At 34.5% G+C, this 19,726-nt stretch overlaps 1 protein-coding gene across 3 annotated transcripts in view; it reads right to left on the reverse strand.

The window, feature by feature from the left end:
- LOC141397052 (ras-related protein Rap-2b) overlaps nucleotides 1-19,726 on the reverse strand; it is a 232,473-nt gene that overhangs the window by 197,688 nt on the left and 15,059 nt on the right. The window contains exon 2 of one of the 3 annotated variants that reach the window (XM_073972884.1): nucleotides 5,664-5,731. The exons of 1 other annotated variant lie outside the window; for it this stretch is intronic. The gene's annotated coding sequence lies outside the window, so the exon portion shown is untranslated. The remainder of the gene's footprint in view (nucleotides 1-5,663; nucleotides 5,732-19,726) is intronic. One more of the 3 variants, XM_073972883.1, reaches the window with a different exon arrangement.

The following is a 19,726-nucleotide window of genomic DNA, read 5'->3' on the forward strand; positions in this document are numbered from 1 at the left end:
TGAGTAGATCGAGCAATGTCCGTTCGTCTGTCTGTCTGGCTGGCTGGTGCGCACGATAACTCATGAACGGATCAATCGATTCGGTTCAAATTTTGGGTATCGAAATATTTTGTCCAGATTCGATTTAAATTCGAAGATGGGCCATATAGGTCCACTCCTTCAGGTACCTCCCCCACAAATGTTCAAAAATTGTCGCAAAACTTGTGCGCTCGATAACTCTTGATGGGAGTGACCGATTTGGTCCATACTTTACACATTCTCATAATATCTACCAGATATAGATCAGGTTGGAATATGGACTATATTTGTCCACACCCTCCCGTACCTCCTACACAAAATTTTGGATAAGTTCACTTTAAGACCTGCTATTGAATCACTTTGATTTTTGTTGAAGCAACTTACATTCGCTGCCTCAATTACGATGGTAAAAGTTGTTTCAGGGGTATTTTTCTTGAGAAAACAGCCCGAAGGGTGTAAAAACCCCTATGGCACCCCCATGGTCTATGTCGGTCCATTCCTTTAAGTACCATTTCCGCAAAATGTTTGAACTTTAATCCTAATCAACATTTTTGTCGGTTCATACGACCAAAATTTTGAAACCCCCTAAAAAAAAGTAATTCAGTTTGCACAGGCTGAGGGTATATCGGGTATATCTCTGTCGGCAAAGCCGACTGATACTTTTTTACTTGTTTTTATTGTAAACTGTCCTTCACTGTGTTGAAAGTTCAACGCAGAGCATATTTATGGCTCTGCATGTAAATATTTGCAAAATTGAATTATGAACTTGTGGTCGTTGACTTTCTCAAACACAACAGTGCGCCACTTCACATTCACCGCCACATGAGGTTGTACTCCACTCTATCCAACAACATAAATCATATCAGTGGAACGAGGAAGGTTACTACTGTTCAACTAAAAACGACGAAAATTGCCACTAGTGTTCAGAGAACAGTTAAACAAATTCAGAGCATCTTTCGCTGATACAATAGCAAAGTTAATAGTTTAAGTGGGACAGTGATAGTTGTTGTAAATTTATTTATATATTTACTAGACGACCCCGGTCCGCGTTGCTGGCCTGTCGTATGCTTTTTATAGACTTTATGCTTGACAATTTAAAAATATGTATTTTCTACCTAATTTTTTCGGTCCATTATCAAACCGAGGAGGATTTTTGTCTGTAACCTTTTTTTCTCTTACGGACTTTGTCAGATTTTTCCCCATTGCACGATGGGGCCAATGACAGGTTTTTGAGGCAAAAAGTCATTCTTTCAAGTCAGTGCACTATAAATTTGGCCTGTTTTTGAGGCAACACTTAATAGCGCTGGCTTATGGGCTTTTTATAAATTTTTAGTGCTTTACAGTAAAATTCAAATATTGCGAACATCGGTTATAAGAAACTACGTTTATAGCGAACAAAGTTTTGTGTTTCCAAGGAATTTTTCTTAATATTTGCACACATATTCAACGTCTAAAAATGACCACGATTATAACGAACAAAAATTGTTACCCCGCGTGTAGAATTTTTTACAATTTGTTAGGATTTACAGGTCCGCTTTAAAGCACAAGCGGATAGCGACGAATTTGATCACTGTTTCAAATATTTTAACATATGATATTTAAAAGTATGCTTTAATACGAATTTTACAGATGAACACGTTTATAACAAACGCCGGATATAACGAATAAATTTTCTTTTTCCTACCCCCTATTCTCATTTTACCTATTTTCCTACTTCCTATTCTCATTTTATCTATTTTATTCGTTCCAACCCAATGAACGCGGTTAAAACTAAAGAAAAGCGATTAAATGAACTAAATTATGATCCGCCAAAAGATTTTTTTAAACATTGATATGTTTAAAATATTGATTCGCAAAGAGGTCTTTATAAATATTATTTTTTAAAAGGTCCAAATAAATCACGCAATCATGATCACTAGTTGGAACGTTCTACGGCTATAATTAACAAAAATTTTGACCACAACACGTCCGTACATTTTTAGAAAACATCTTGAATATTTGTTTTATAATTATTGTTTACCTGCTGAATTTTACTTTTGGTAGATTATGGTTTGACAGTTGAAATATTGGAAATGATAAATAAAATTTAAACCAACAAAAAGAAACAACAGCCTTTTAATGACCTTCAGCCAAACCATCATCTACCAAAATGTTGAATATTTCTTTAAAGAAAATGTCTTTTTAGTTCAAATCGGATGCTTTTTGTGTTTAATATTTCCTTCACCAAACAAAAAATTAAGAAAAATATATTTTTTTTCTACAAGGAGTGCACCTTTAAAAAAGTGATATAACTCAAAAACGCAAAAAAATCGCACCTTGGTAATTATGTAGTTGATTCGGAACCCTTTGCTGAAGACATTCCCGGTGGCAGAATTTCAGACAAATTTGGACAATTTTGTAAAAGTCTATAATATAAAACTATAATTTTGTGACGATTTTTTCTGCTGTGCCACCGTGGTGCAATGGTATGCACGCCCGCCTTGCACGCAGAAGGTCGGTGGTTCGACTCCCCGGCCAGTCAACATCAAACATTTTTCAACGGTGGCATAATACCCCTCAGTAATGTTGGCGACATTTCCTGAGTATTTCAGCCTTGAAAAACTTCTCCACAAGTGGTGTCTTAAGACACGCCGTTCGGACTCGGCGATAAACAGTAGGTCCCATATCATTGAGCTAAATATGAATCGGGGTGCACTCAGTGATATGAGAGAAGTCTCCCTTGTCCCGTATGGAATGTTGTGGAACAATGTTTTGCAACAAACATTTTGAAGAAAAGTATTTCTTAAAACAGAAAGTACACTTCCCCAGCCAGCAGTTTTTGTAAATTTTAGTCAAATTCGAGTCTTTTTTGATCCGACTGCACGATTAAAAAGCTGGAATATGACCTCATTTTCTGATCATAAATGACTCCTTTGTCGGTAGGAAAACATAACCTCAGACGACTCGTCTAAGCAAATCACAAATGAGTCTTCCTCTGCATTAGTTTCGAGTCATTTTTGCCCATTTTCTGATGGTATATAAAATCTTTTTCGAGTCATATTTCAATCATTTATTTTTGATTTGTTGATTAATTTCTGACTCTTTTTCGAGTCTTTTTTGGGTCATGTTAATAATCGTTTTTGAGTCTTTAGGGAGTCATTTATGAGTCTTTTTTTAAACGAAATAAAATAAAAGAATTTTCTCTTTATTCTTTTTTGTTTTGTTGTCTTTTCTTCTTTGTTATGTCTTTTAATTATCCTTTATGTTGCGTGGTGAGTGTACTGCTTCTTCTATTCACTTGGCAAAACCTGAACATATGTTGTGTTTGTCTATAAACTGAATATTATATGTTACATTTATATCAAAGTTTAGTAGAAAGTGTATATGAGAATTATTTACAAACAAACAAAAATAAAACAAAATAATTGGTTTTTAATCACCTAACTGTTCAAAATATGATCAGAAGATACATAATTATAATCACTTTTCAAACACCTGCACGACTCTTTTTTGATTAAGCATTTTTCAATCTTCAGATGATCAAAATGTGACAATAAATGGCGAAAAAATAGTCACATTTTAAACGACTCAATGATTTATTTGTGATTACTACACATTTGTTGTTGTATTTTAAACTGAAATCTTTTTAATAATTACAGGGAGTCACTTTCGAGTTGCTTTCTGATCAAACAAGCGACTTAATCAATTTTTGATCACCGAAAGGACTCTAAAAAGACTCCTTAATGTGATTTTTGAACAAACAGTCTTCCAAATGCTAGCTGGGTCGCCACCATTCAACTGAATATCATATCAATGTATTTGATTATAACCAAACTCTTACAAATTGCGTTTAAATTCTGCTCTGAGTTTTAATCTTTTTTAACATTTTTTATTTTGTCCTCCAAATTTTGATTTTAACTTCGAATTATACCGTGACTTTAGAATTTAACATGTTCTTTCTACGAATCAAATTAGAAAACTCGCGTTATTAAAAGTGCAAAAATCTACTTTTTGCCTAAAATACGGAATTATATTCATAACACCAAGGCGAATTTAACAAGGTGATCCAAATGGCGAATTCAGGTCGTAGTCTTCATTTGCTGTCAACATTTTTTTTTGCGCAAAATATCCACAAAAGGTAGAAGAAAACTGTAAAATATTCTTCGCGAAACTTAAATAAAGATATTGTACAGAGATATTCTTTATAGAACCGAAATATTTGTTATTTATTTTTGATTAAAAATGTGTTTTGACAGCAAATGAAAACATCAGTTGGTATTATTGTATCACCTTGTTTCTTCCAACATGCTTAACACTTTCAAACCTTCAAAACCAAAAAATTACAATCTGACAACGGCCCATGACGACATGCCAAGATGTCAAAAATTATATAATTTTTATTCCATTTATTTCTGGCATTTGGAAGATTATTTTTTCGAAAATCATATTCCAGAGTCTTTTTAGAGTCCTTTTCGTGATCAAAAACTGATTAAGTCGCTTGTATGATCAGAAGGGGACTCCAAAGTGACTCCCTGTAATGATTAAAAAGAGTTCAATTTAAAATACAACAACAAATGTGTAGCAATCACAAATAAATCATTGAGTCGTTTAAAATGTGACTATTTTTTCGTTATTTATTGTCACATTTTGATCATCTGAAGATTGAAAAATGCTTAATCAAAAAAGAGTCGTGCAGGTGTTTGAAAAGTGATTATAATTATGTATCTTCTGATCATATTTTGAACAGCTAGGTGATTAAACATCTATTGTTTTGTTTTTTTTTAACATAACGGTTTGGGTGTATATAATTCTCATATACACTTTCGGTCCATTAGTTATTACGTAACCCATTACAAAGTAATGTAAGCTTCTTTTCCCATTACAAGTAATCCGAAAAGTAATGGGATACTTCTTAAAAAAAATTACAAGGTAAACCTACTTACTTTGCTCCTCACTAAGTAATGAGGACGGTGGCACAGTGAGTGTGTGTCCGACTATAAATCCTAGGGTTGTGTGTTCAACGCTCACTGTCGGCACGCGAGTTTTTTTAATTAAAAAATAACAGTTCGTGGTGAACATGTGCACTGCATATTTAAGTTCTTAAGCAACCCTTAATGTTCGTGTGCGTGGCATAGTATGTAGTTTCTTTGGCTAGAAATCAGAGGGTTCGTGTGTTCAACTCGCACAGCGAGCGAAATAAAATAAAGTAAAATAAAAGTAAGAAGTGTGATGAAATTAAAAAAATCTCTACATCAACTGTTCTAAAAATATATATTTTTTTCAACTTACTTTTCAACTTCTAGTGGCCGCAGAATATCTAGTTATTCTAGTGGTAATAAAATAACTACAAACTAAGTGCGACATGCCCTTGTAAAAATAATGGGGAAGAAAGGGGGTTTGCGAGTAGTTACGGCTGCCAAAAATCCCTTACAAAACCCATGATTTTGGGAGGACTTTTTTTGCTGTGTACTTATAAAATAATTACCTGTATTATGAATGTAGTTTTCATGAAATGCAGAAATTTGAAACTTTGCATGACTTTAGGAACACTATTCCTAAAATGCAGTACTTTTTTCTGTGTATGGATAAGTGACATTTACATTGTGATTTAATTATAACTCGTACGAATATGAACACGATATCAGAGCTACTTATAAAATAATTACCTGTATTATGAATGTAGTTTTGACGTTTATATCTAAAAATAAAGAAAATAAGTATTTACCATAAGTAACTTGTTTGAAAATCAATGTTCTTTAAACTACTCAAAAATTTAAATAGAATTATCGTATTCATGGATTTGCATAAATTGTGCGACGAAGTCATTGCCGTTAACTGTTACTATTATCTTAATTATTTTTATGCGATTTCGTTACTGACAAATTACTTCATGCTCAGGAGAATTTTAACAGCATTGAGTTGCAGAAAAAATTTTAAGTCATTTAATTACTTTTTGTTAAAAAAAAACTTCCTATAATGTGCTTATTGTGTGTGCTTTTTGGCATAAATGTATTCCCATTGTTAACGAGACATCTAACCAAATGTTGATACATGCATTGTTATGGTTGATGTTATTATTGTTATTGTTGTTGTTATTCGTTATTATTCGTTAATTCACGCGAAAGAATCATCATTTGACCATTTTCCCGTTGTAAAACGCGTGCCAGTAATCCATATTTAATTACTGCTGCCATTGGTGCGTATAATGGATATTAATGAGTTTTTTCGCCATTTCAGATTACACATACGTTAATGTGTAGTGATAGAGAGGGAGTATATGAACGAACAGAGCATATGTTCATTTATAAAAATTATTTCTTTCAATTTGAATTGTTGGTGATAAGATTTTGAAATGTGGAAACATTTTTTGGAACAATATTTTCATAGTTAAAATTTCATATTTGTCCTTCTTGTCCTATGGAGCTATCTGCTCTGTTGGCAGCTATGTGAGTGTACACTTAATTAAATATTAAAGAGATGTACTAACACGCAGATGTTGGAATGTTTGCCATTTGATGTAAGATACTATATATAGTAGTAGTTCCATTAACACCCCAATTATCTTTTGATGATATAATAAATAATCACAAGTCGTGCAACATTTCTTTTAATTGTATCTCGAGGCTGCGAAAAGTGTTATACATATGTATGTGTTAAGTTTTTTTCCTAATTCTTATTACATAAAAATTTCCCAGCGAATTTAAATAGATTTCGTGTAATGTGGATTGTATAACTTGTGAATATTCCCCCCAATATGTCTCGTCTACATTGCATCCATATTTTATTATTTGGTTAGACGTTCTAATTAATGGACTACACCCAAAAGTAATTGGCAATATTCAGATACAAACAACAATACAAAGTAAGAACGACGTTAAATTCGGTGGGGCCGAACTTTTTACTAACCAAACCGTACTGAAGTAAATAGGAACAATTGGTTTCCGTCTGTTTATGAAAGTATCAAACCCTTCCCCCACATTAAGGTATATTCTTTGGAGGAGTAATATATATTAACTGATGAAAATTACTTTATATTAGTACTAATTTTCTGCGTGAAGGCGTCCTACCCTTAAGGGTTCAAAATACCACCTCAGAAGGACAAAGTAGCAAAACCCTTTACAAGAGCTTACATGGAGCGTAATCAATTTTCCGAATTAAATTTTTGTATCCGCTGACAATACGCAACACTAAATTATAGCAATATCGATTAGAAAATTTCACGAAATACAAAAAATTAGGAATTATCGGTTCATGAGAGCTAGACTAAAACCAAGATGTAAACATATTTATGAAAAAAAATTTTCCGACTAAGTTTTCTATCTTTAAGGGTTCACAAAATTCCAAATAATAACCAATTTGGTAGAAAAATTTGACGAAAATCATCGAAAAAGCTTAAATCGGTACCACCCTTATATATTGGGCGTACCAAAATGTGGACCTATACTGTCTGATTTTTTCTGGGGATGTGTTGTACCCATAGCGAAGTGTAAATACCAAACTTCAGTTGTTTTAGTTGAATAATAATATGGCTAAAACTTCTAAAATATTGAAAATCTGGAGTACGGTATAACGAGGGTTTTTACTAAGGCTGATGTATGTTCAGTGGCTGTCAGGGTCAACTCAAGCACCCACAAAACCTTAACGAAAAACATGAGTTATGATGATTTAAAGAAGGTAAAGGAAAAACTAAGTTAGGGCGTCTTGCTAGATCAGTTCTTACATGGATCCGAGGTCTTTAGGGATTTGTTGGTAACGAAAAAGCAGACAAGTAATTAAGAGCACGAATATCCTCAACGGAATTAGTTAAAGATGATATCTTCAAGTACTGTCTATCACAATAAAAATCAGATGATATAAGACTGCACCATGTCTCATATCGAAATCTACATGGACACATTACAGCTCAAACATACAAAGTTCTCTGATTAGCCTAAATCTATCACATTATGGCGACTGTGGCAGCTGCAGAAATAGTAAATAAAAATCGTGAAATTAATATCGTGAAATTAATTGAACAATAACCGGCACCAAGAAAACAATTCAAAAAACAATTTTGAGAAGTGCTTTTTATTCTCCCCAGAACGGTAGTGCAAAACACGATCTTGCTAAAAACATGACTTTTTCACACGAAAATATGTTGGCTGAAATTTCGAACCACTTCTTTGACTTCAAATACTTTGCTGGGTTATCTTTGCATACCCTGTAGGAGTAATTTGTCATTCTTAATACACACTTACGTTTACAAAAACAAAAAAAAAATATTTTCTAAGCCGATTAAAATATAATCCATACATAAATTGCAAACATTAAATTGTTTTTTTATGTGTTGCGTAATAACACCAAAAAGAAACTATTACAAAACTATGTTTGTACGATTTGCGAGCATATAAAAGAAGCATTGGATAATAAGAATTAATTTAGTCATAATTTGGCATTTAATGATCCTAGCGATTATACAACTTCTCCAACAGAAATTGTGCATATATTTTTTCCACGTTTTGGAATAACACCCATATAATTGTTCCGCCCGATTTCAGGTTTTTTGGGGTTTCTAAATACATTTTCTGATCAAACTATATACATTTTGACATTAAAGGTTGAAAGAGACCAAAAACTTATCCACAAAATGTTGTAGACATGAGTCCACGTCTTGGTATAGCCCCTGTATAAAGTTACCACCGATTTTAAACATTTTGAGGTTTTTATAGAATTTTTCGACGCATGAAATTTGGCACTTAAGGCCTGGACACATAACGTCACCTGAAATGCCCAAAGACGTAACCCTCAAAGTATTACGTTGAGTGTTACGTCTTTGGGCATTTCATGTGACGATAAGCTGTCTCGCCTGCTTGCCTTGCTTGGCTATTTCATTTCGGACATACCAAAAATAAAATAATAAAGAAGAAAGGGCAACGTATTTCGAAATTGGATCGGTCTTCTTGATTCTTTTATTTTTGATATGTCAGAAATGAAGCAGCCAAGCAAGGCAAGCAGGCGAGGGTTCAGGCCTTTAGGGTTCAAAGTGCTAAAAAAACGGCACTGTCCGATTTCAAGTATTTTAAAGTTTTTATTTACATTTTCGAACCGAATTAGCTTTTATTTGGCATTTAGAGTACGTACTGATCACACAACTGCTTAACCAAAAATTGTGGACAGAGGTCAATGTTTTGGTAAGTTACCATTTATGTGTCCCAGTTGTCAAACAACTTTTCCACCAAAAATTGCGAATACGTTTTGGTACGGCCCCATATAATGATACCAGACGATTTCAGTTATTTCAAAGTTCTAATCTCTATTTTGGCATTTAGGGTTCCCGGTGATCAAGAAACATTCCACCAAAGTTTTGGACATATATAAGTTGTGTTTCTTTACTTGCCTCACGTTTTTTACCATTTACAATAACCTGCAAAGCGTTCCTTAACCCCAAAAAAATAGAAAAACTGGAAACAATTTTTAAGAGAGAGAAAGAGAACAAAAATGGCATTCTCTTCTACCACAGCCTACCAGGCAAATTTTTCGGGTAAATATGGTAGAACTGATTTTTCGAAATTTGTTTGGCGATTATTTGGCGATGAAGAAAAAATTAACAAAAACAAAAGCGAACGCTGACAAAACAAAATGAAAAACAGTGAAATAAAGTAAGAAAATTGTATTTTTATGTTTCTTCTTGACATTCTTACCAGACCTACCATTTTTCCTTTCATGAGAAAGCAACTTTGACAGTTTTCTCTTTTACCACATTCATCATCAAAAAGTAAAGGAACAAAGCTTTAATGTTTCGGCTTAGCTCCCATATAACTATACCATCCAATTTAAGGTATTTTGAATTTGTTATATAAGTTGACAAGAAACTTTCCCACCAAACTTTTTATGCTCTATACGGCTATGTGGTGGTATTTTTGATATTTGCAAAAAAGTGCAAAAAGTTATATCCCTAATGGACATAGATAATTTCATGGTGGAGTGTATAAAAAATCTGTACCGGTACGTTTTTATACCCTCACGCACGATAACTCTCGAACGGATCAACCGATTCGATACAAAATTTGGCTTTCGTAATATTTTGTCCAAACTTAGTTTGAGTTCAAAGATGGGTTATATCGGTCAACTCCCAAAAGAGTTTGAAAATGTTCGGAAAATTTGTACGTACGATAACTCTTGAAGGGAGTAACCGATTTGGTCCATACTTTGCAAATCGTGAAATGTCTATCAGAGTTAGATGAGGTTCCAATATAAACTCAACCCACTCTTTCGGGTACCTCCCACACAAAAATTGGGAAAAGTTCAGTTTAGGACATGCTCTCGAATCGCTTTGATTTCAGCAACATGTATTCACTGCCCCCATACAACGGTACAAGTTTCATCAGGCGCAAGTCCACACTTCCTGAGAAATTAGTCTGAAAGTTGGAGCACAAGATAACTCTCGAACGGATCTGCCGATCCGGTCCAAAATTTGGCTTTAGTAATATTTTGTCCAAACATAGTTTAAGTTCGAAGATAAGCCATATCGGTCCACTCCTTCAGGTCCCTCCCCCACAAAAGTTCAAAAATGTTCGGAAAATTTTTTCGTACGGTAACTCTTGAAGGGAGTGGCCGAATTAGTCCATACTTTACACATCCTAATATATGTACCAGATATAAATCAGGTTCAAATATGGACTATATTGGCCCACTCCATCCGGTACTCCCAATCGAATCACTTTGATTTTTGTTGAAGCAACTTGCATTCGCTGCCTCAATTACGATGGTAAAATTTTTTTCAGGGGCAAGTCCATACTTCTTGAGCAAACAGCCCGAAGGGTGTAAAAACCCCCTATGGCACCATATGTAGTGGCTGGAGATCCACTTCCATAATGGTCAATGTCGATCCATTCCTTTAAGTATCTCCTCCGCAAAACTTTTGATCTTTAATCCTAATCAATATTTTTGTCGGTTCATACATCCAAAATTTTTAAAACCCCCTAAATACATACGTTTTCGGGAAAAGATTATTTCAATATACACAGGCTGAGGGTATATCTATGTCGGCAAAGCTGACTTATACTTTTTCACTTGTTATATTATGTATTATTATGGTATTATGTTTTTGTGAATTTGTATGTTACATACAAAAAGAAGCGAGATAGACCCATAGTGCCTTTTAGTGATATATGGTAACATGGGGCGCCTTCGCCACTGGGGCTGCTACGCCAGCGCCGATTTTCTCGCAAGATTCAAGTGCTAGACAAAATCCGTTAAAGGCAAAATTGAGAGTTTAATAAAGATCTATCATCTTCCAAAGGATGACAGTTGTGTCATCGGTACGATAGCGGACGAGTGCGGTTTTGTGTTTTCAGGGTATTGGGCACTGCAAAATATTTTGTTGTAGATTACAAATTACAAAATGAACAACTCGAATTACAAATGGAATATTTCGAATCACAAATAAAATAATTCGATTTACAAATGGAAAAATTCGAAGTACAAATAGAATAATTCGAATATAAAATGAAATGATTCCAATTACAAATAGAATTCTCGAATTACTAATAAAATGTTACAAATTACAAATGAAATTCTCGAAATACAACTAAAATTATTCGAATTACAGCTAAAAAAGTTTTAGTTAGGGTGTGATAAGAAACGGCTTGACTGCACAGACTGTGTCGCGAAATGTATTGTAAAGAAGAACAAGTAAGAACGATGTTAATTTCGGCCCGGTCGAAACTGTTATATCCTCCACGACTAGTAGTATTCAAGTAAAACAGAACAATTAGTTTCCTTTCGTTTATGAAGAAGACTAAATACCAAATTCCAGCAATGAGGTAAAACAATGTCGCTAACTTTCAAAATACCGAAAATAGGAAGGTGCGGTTCTATGGGCGCTATATAAACGCGTGGACCTGCACGCACAAATTTCGCAAGGAAAGTTTTATACTAGCAACGAAGACTAAATACCAAATTTCAGCCATTTCAGCGGAATATTGAAGTCACAACCTTTAAAATACCGCAAATCGGGAGATAAAGTTCTATGGGGGCTATGTGAAGGCGTGGACCTATACCTACAAATTTCAGGTGGAAAGTTTGGCAACCTCAACGCAGACTGTATACCAAATTTCAGCCATTTCAGTGGAATATTGAGATCGCAAGCATCAAAATACCTCACGGTGCTCTTGAACCAAATTCAAATGGAAGGTGCTTACACCTGGGAAGTTTTTAGATATTCTAAAACTAAAATGTTCATAGATGAGAAAGATAAAAAACAAACAAATCGCCGGAGCGCTTTTTAAATAATCGCGATTCAAGTTAACATTTTTAAGGGTTTTTTTATGTTTTCACGATTTTGCTTTGGAACCGCAAGTCCTATCGAAATGAGGCTACAGAAAATGTTGTAGCAGTGAAAATTCTGTACTAGATTGGCTATTGATATTTTCCTAGGTTTTACCATTTTTGAAATATAGAGGTTCAGATCAAACTTTCAGATTTTTTTCTTATGTCTTCAGGATTTAGCTTGAAAACTGCAAATGCTTTCGAAATGGGACTAAAGAATATGTTGTAGCTGTGAAAAGCCTCTACAAGATTGGCTTTCGTATGTTTTCCTAGGTTGTACCATTTTTGAGATATATAGATATTTATGTTGGGAAATTGCAGTCATGGCATTGTTTTATAAGAAGGCGATACTGTCAATCCATTGTTCTAATTTGAACTTCTATATCTCAATAACGGTAAAAACCACGAAGATATCATAAAAGTTAACCTTGTAGAGAATTTCTATAGCTACAACATTTTCTTTATTCCCATTTCGATGGGATTTGCGGTTTCAAAGCAAAATCGTAAAAACCTAAAAAACCCTTAAAAATTTCAACTTGAATCGCGATTATTTAAAAAGCGCTCCGGCGATGTTTTTGTCTTTTGATTTTTCTCATATATGAACATTGTAGTTTCAGAATCCGCAAAAACATCCCAGGTGTAAGCACCATCCATTTAAATTTGGTTCAAGAGCACCGTGACCTACAACTGGCGTAGACCTATACCGACATATTTAGAGGGGAAAGTTGAAGACCTTCAACGAAGACTAAATACCAAATTTCAGCCATTTCGATGCACTACTGTGGCCATAACATTGAAAATACCGAAAATGGTGAGGTACCGTTCTATGGGGCCATATAAAGGCGTGGACCTGTATCAACACATTTCTGGGGAAACTTTTATATCACCAACGAAGACCAAGTAAAAAATTTCGGAGGAATATTGAGACCACAACCTTTAACATTCCGAAAATCGGGAGGTACCGATCTATGGGGGCTATATGAAGGCATTGACCTATACCGACAAATTTCATATGCAAAGTTTTGTACCCCAAGCTAAGACTAAATAATAAATTTCAGCTATTTCGGAGGAATATTGAGGTCACAACTTTCAAAATACCGAAAATTGGGAGGTACCGTTCTATGGCGTCTTTTTAAAGGCGTTGAACTATACCGACAATTTTAAAATGAAGACTAAATACTAATTTTTAGCCATTTCGGAAGAATATTGAGGTCACAACCTTCAAAATACCGAAAATCGGGAGGTACCGTTCTATGGGGACTATATGTAGGCGTTGGCCTATACCTACAAATTTCATATGGAAAGTTTTGTACCCCAAATGAAGACTACATATTAAATTTCAGCCATTTCGGAGGAATATTGAGGTCACGTGTACCGATATAGCCAATTTATAATACCGAACATCAGAGGAGTAATAGAAACTTCTATACCAAAATATAAAGTTCTATCTTAAAAATTGCGAGCTGGCTAATTTAATTATACCTACCATGTTATGAGGAGGGTATAAAATAGGTTGTTATTTTCTGGCCGAACTCTAAGTCAGGTTAATCCCTATATAACTAAGAGTTACATATATAAGAATTGCATCAAAACGTGTATTTATTTTGACAATTTTCTGCTTGGAGATTAACATAAAAAAGGATCCCAAAATTCACATTACAGTCGATATTCTTAAAAAAAACTAAGCTAAGATCCTCGAAATACTGAAAATATTGCGTCACCGAAAAACGGACCTGCTATTGGAAATTCTCTATGGGAATTAAAACCCAACATATAAAGTAGAATATGTGCGAGTGTGGTAGGAAAATGTGGGCTATATGGGGAACTTTTCTTTTGAAAGATTTCGTAGCTAGCGAAATCCAAAATCTTCGTCAATGCTGAAGGACATTTTGGTCAAAAAACTAGAAATATCAAAAACCGAGAAAAATCTTTGTTTGGGGACCGTAACGAAAGTGGTCCGATACGATCAATTTTGAAAAGAACTAATATGTATATAAAACTCTGTACCGAGTTCTATGTTATATCATAGGTATTATGAACTCTATTTTGGATTTATATACTTTGTGCTAATATTTCATATAAAATAGGAGACTAAAGAACTTTTAATATCCCAGCGAAAAGTTTGCCTCCAAAGAGGCAGTTAAATGATATGTACAAGTGATTTGGAAGTGCATCAAATTATGCATTTTCACTCATGATTTTTACAAGGGAGTGACCCCGGAAAGAGGCACTGCATTGCACCGCATTTTAACTGACCCTTTGGCATTGCATTTTAACTGAACCTTTGGCACTGCATTTTAACTGAACCTTTGGCATTGCATTTTAACTGACCCTTTAGGGTAGAATAGGAGGCAGTCCAGAGCACGTGTTTTGAATAACAAAATAAAATGCATTTATTATTTGTGTAAAACAAAAATATTAATAACTTTATTAAATTAACATAAATTATGAAAATTCTCTATTGAATTCAATAGCAAACATGTGTGTTCCTTCGCTCTTTATTTAATCCAAGCTTAAGTGCTTTTGCTTCTTCTGCTAAATGGGTTTGATATTGTCTTCCCATCACCAGTTAAGATTTCGACATGTACTCCAACAGCACCCCATTGGGAAATTTTCTTCTCGTGAGTTACCGGAAAAATGTTCACAAATTAAATGTTATTTAGTTTGTATTAAAAAATGTTTGGAAATGTTAACGCGATTATATCTTTTATTCCGCTGCCTGTAGAGATGTATAAACTGATTTATGTACACGTAGGGATCTCTAACAACTGCTAATAAAATGTAGTGAACGGAGTGCCTTTTTCACGACTCCGTTTGCACTGCATCCGGATGCTGTTAAATTGTGAGGAATTGGAGTGCCTTTTTCACGACTCCTTTGAACTGCCTCCGGATGTTGTTAAAATGTGACGAATGGATGTGATTCTTTGGATTGCATCCAAATGCGATTAAAATGTGAGGAATGGAGTGCCTTTTTCACGACACCGTTTGAACTGCATAAAAACATGCCGTGAAAGAACTAGTATACATTGCACTACCTCCAATTTATTTTGCTGGGATATTCTTAAGTAACAAACTTTCACTATTTTTAATCAAAGTGAGCTCCTCGTCCGCAATGAAGTCCCTCCCCTGAATAATAGTTACAGTGGAACAACACATCACCTACGTATTGTTGGATTGTAGTAAAACGATGAATGTCCATTAGGGTTATGACTTTTTTACAACCTCATATCCCTGTGTCAGAGATTTATGAGTTTTTACATAAGATTACATAAAATATTAGCTATTAGGTGACTCGGTGAAAACCTCATGCACAAAATGATTTTAAAATTTGAATTTATAAGAATTATGGCAATTTTTTGAAGTCACTGTGACCAGATATATGTTTGAAAATAAACTTTAGAGCCACATGATATAACCTAACAGATATAACATTTGTTTTTCACTAATTTTCTTTAATTCTGAGAATCATGAAAATACCGTAAACGTTTTTTTTTTTCAAAGATATATTTTTTTAACAAAAAAGAAAAAATCTAAATTTTGCATGACCTTTTCAATATTTAAAGGGAATAAACGTTATTTTAGTTATTAGTAGACTTAAGTTTATTCATTCCTGCAACAGGAAATAACTTTTATATTTTTTTGATTTCATAATTTTTTCAAAAAATTAATTTTTTTAAAATCGATTTGTGCGTGAAATTTGTTTATATTTCAATGGAATAAACGTTATATATAAACAAATTGATTGATTATTAGACAAAAGTTCATTCATCCGTGCTACAGGAAATAATTTTGCAGAAATAATGTCGAAAAGTCCATAACCCTAAAGTCCATACTTCAACTCCTGTAGATGTATGTATTACGATTACTGTTTACCCTGTTTATCCATTCATTCCCACAAAACCATTAAGCCTTCTGCAGCACTTTCAGTACCTCATTCAATACCGTTGGAAATCAATTCTTCACACTTACATAGTGATTAGCACTCATTTAACATGCGGGAGACAATTCCAACACCTCATGTTTTTGTTGATGCCGTGCTACATGTAGGAAGGAAATGTGATTCTCTAGTTTCTCTTCGCTTCTTCACATTATGCAGGCAATGTCCTACCATCATTTATTGATTGTCTAGTTTTTGTTCTACTGTCACCTTCACTCTTGAAAGCTTGATTGCTTAGGACAATATAGACCCCTTTCTTTTTAAGCACATCATAGTGTTTCAAATTGCATGTTGTACTCATGACTATATGAACTATGAAAACTGTTCCCCTATTACTAGGTTGTTATTTTCTGAGTTGCTAATTTCTGTTATCCATCAATAGAAAGGTCGTGTGTGTGTCTTTTAACCCCTTCCATTGCCATCTCACATGTTGTTGTTATTTACGAGTCAGTGACTCATTCATTACCAATCAATATTTCATTAATTTTTATCACACCTCCTTCTATTTGCTAATAGCTTAACAAATTCCATAGAACTCAAATTACCAATGTTGTTGTAATTGTATTTTTATGGGCATTTTGTTGCTGTTATTAATGAAATAGCGGTGATAACACTATCAAAATGCCGCAAGTAAATAAAAGCACTTCAAGGGAAATAATGAGCGTTGTAATATATCAGTCTATGTAAATATTCGAATGCCTAATAAGTGTGTTTATTGTTATCGACTTTTGTTCCTCGTTAGTTTCTATAGAACCTGTTAGATAATGCAGGTGTTTGCAATATCGAAATCAGAAGCACTGTGGACTTTAGCAATGTGTATTGTTTCGAGACAATTGTTGAATTTAAATAAAAACTTTGGGTAATTTTTACACAGAAAAATTAAAATAAAACAAGTATGAACGGCAGGCCGAACTTTTTATATCTTCCACCGCGAACTGTATTGAAGGATAATACTCTTTTCAAAAGAGCTCATATAGGGCGTCACCCCTTGAAATACATAAAATGGGGCAGTACCGGATAGACTTAAAACTGGATATATATGGACAGTTTTTTGAGAATAAGTTTTCTATCTTCTGGGAACACAACAATTCAATTAACGAACAATTCGGTAGAAAAATGTGACTAAAATCTACAAAAAAAAAAAATAAACTAGAGTTGGGCAATCTCGTTCAATTGAACGATCCGGATCACTATCTCGTTCAATAGACACCGATAATATCTTTGACAAAACTGCGTATACTTAATTTCACAGGTTGGTTTTTATGATGTTACTTATTCGTCTTTGAATGAGGACAGTGATCCGGATCGTTCAATTGAACGAGATTGCCCAACTCTACAAAAACCTTAAATGGTCGCTACGCTTATATGGGGGCTATACCAAAAACGTGAACCTATACTGTTGGACTAAGATTAAGTACCAAATATCAGTCGGAGGGTACCGCTCTATGAGAGCAATGTGAAGTCGTTGGACTATACCGACAAATTTCAGTCATTTCGGTGGGATATTGAGCCTACAACTTTCAAAATACCGAAAATCGGTGGAAAGTTTAGTATCCCCAACGAAGACTAAATACCAAATTTCAGCCATTTCGGTGGAATATTCAGGCTAAAACCTTCAAAAAACTGAAAACTTTGATGTACCGTTCTATGGGGGCCATATGAAGATGTGGACCTATACCGACACATTTCAGGCGGAAAGTTTCATACCACAACGAAGACTAAATACCAAATTCCAGCCATTTTAGTGGTATATTGGGGCTAAAGCTTTGAAAATACCGAAAATCGGGAGGTACAGTTCTATTGGGGGCTATATAAAGGCGTGGACCTGTACCTACAAATTTCATATGGAAATTTTTATACCCCAAATGAAGACTAAATACCAAATATCAGTCATTTCGATGGATTATTGTGGCCACGACCTTCAAAATACCGAAAATCGGGAGGTATTGGTCTACGACGTCTATATGAAGGCGGGGACCTGAACCGACAAATTTCGTATGGAAACTTTTATACCCCAAATGGAGACGAAATGCCAAATTTCAGCCTTTTTGGTGAGATATTGAGGCCACAACCTTCAAAATACCGAAAATCGGGAGGTACAGTTCTATGGGGGCTATATAAAGGCGTGGACCTGTACCTACAAATTTCATATGGAAATTTTTATACCCCAAATGAAGACTAAATACCAAATTTCAGCCATTTCGGTGGAATACTGAGACCACAACTTTCAAAATACCAAATATCGGGAGGTATTGCTCTACGGGGACTATATGAAGGCGTGTACTATACTTACGAAGACTATATACCGAATTTCAGACTAAATACTAAATTTCAGACTAAATACCAAATTTCAGCCATTTCGGAGGAATATTAAGCCCACAACCTTCAAAATACCGAAATTCGGGAGGAATGTTTTGTAGGTTGCAGGTGGAATGTTTTGTAGCCCTAACGAATACTAAATACAAAATATCAGCCATTTCGTTGGGATATTGGGGCCACAGGCTTCGAAATACCGAAAATAGGGATATACTGTTCTATGGGGGCCATATGAAGACATGGACCTATACCGACAAATTTCAGCTGGAAAGTTTTACGTCCCAAACGAAGACATACCAAATTTTAGCCATGGCTAAAACCTTCAAAATACCGAACATTTTTAAGTACCGTCTTATGGGGGCCAAACTAAAGCGTGGGCCTGTCCGGACAAATTCCAGGTGGAAAGTTTTACACCTCAAACGAAGACTAAATACCAAATTTCAGCCATTTCGGTTTGATATTAATTAAAATACCGAACATTTTGAATTACCGTTCTATGCGGGCTATATGAAGACGTGGACCTATACCGACAAATTTCGGGTGGAAAGTTTTTTACCCCCAGCGAAGTCTAAGTACCAAATTTCAGCCATGTCGGGAGGATAATGAGACTAAAACTTTCAAAATACCGAAAATCGGGAGCTATATCAAAACAAACATCTTAAGAATAATATAAACTTTTACACCAAATTACAAATCTCTATCTTAAAAAAAACGAACTGTATCTTGATTTTAACAGACGGACGAATAGACGGACATGGTTATATCGACTTAGTATTTTATGCTGATCAAAAATATGTATACATTATGGGGTCTCCGTCGAATATTTCGATGTATAACAAACGGAATGACGACAAATTTGCGCCATGTGTTCAAATGTTGGTATAATTGCCATATCACGGTATCTCACGAGTACGAGTACTTTAGCTTTACTTTCTTAATGTTCGAGGATATAAAAACAACAATCAGAACAGAGCAATGTTCAGATATATACACATTTTGATTATGTTTGTTACTTATTATATAACTTATTACAATTTCGGATCTCAATGATATTAGTCTGGCTTTGATCCGTTCCTTACTGCTTTAGTTATGGTTCAGTGCCCGCATTGCGACTTTAACCTATTTCTCTTGCTATTAATTCATCAAAACACGTTTGGCCATTAACCT

Source organism: Musca autumnalis, unplaced genomic scaffold (assembly GCF_047663935.1).
Source record: "Musca autumnalis isolate F117 unplaced genomic scaffold, ASM4766393v1 scaffold_3, whole genome shotgun sequence".
Classification (NCBI taxonomy): domain Eukaryota; kingdom Metazoa; phylum Arthropoda; class Insecta; order Diptera; family Muscidae; genus Musca; species Musca autumnalis.